Source organism: Rhincodon typus, chromosome 43, assembly GCF_021869965.1.
Source record: "Rhincodon typus isolate 14 chromosome 43, sRhiTyp1.1, whole genome shotgun sequence".
NCBI lineage: Eukaryota > Metazoa > Chordata > Chondrichthyes > Orectolobiformes > Rhincodontidae > Rhincodon > Rhincodon typus.
The window spans coordinates 4,420,579-4,420,885 of record NC_063374.1 but is presented as its reverse complement, the minus strand read 5'-3'; the positions used below and the strand labels follow the sequence as shown (position 1 = coordinate 4,420,885).

At 59.9% G+C, this 307-nt stretch overlaps 1 protein-coding gene across 1 annotated transcript in view; it reads left to right on the top strand.

Annotated features, from left to right (window-relative positions):
- Nucleotides 1-307, top strand: part of naaladl1 (N-acetylated alpha-linked acidic dipeptidase like 1) — a 41,639-nt gene that overhangs the window by 19,864 nt on the left and 21,468 nt on the right. The gene's annotated exons all lie outside the window — the stretch shown is intronic.

Sequence of the window (307 nt, the reverse complement as noted above, 5' to 3'; positions counted from 1 at the left end):
CTCCCTCAGCACTGACCCTCCGACAGTGCGGCGCTCCCTCAGCACTGGCCCTCCGACAGTGCGGCGCTCCCTCAGCACTGACCCTCCGACAGTGCGGCGCTCCCTCAGCACTGACCCTCCGACAGTGCGGCGCTCCCTCAGCACTGACCCTCCGACAGTGCGGCGCTCCCTCAGCACTGACCCTCCAACAGTGTGGCACTCCCTATGACCTGGTCTGTCACTACACTGTGTGAGTGTCCTTATTGCATATTAAGTGTCCTGTGGCCTGGCTTCTAAACATTCCTCCTGTTTCAGATCGTTATGTAAT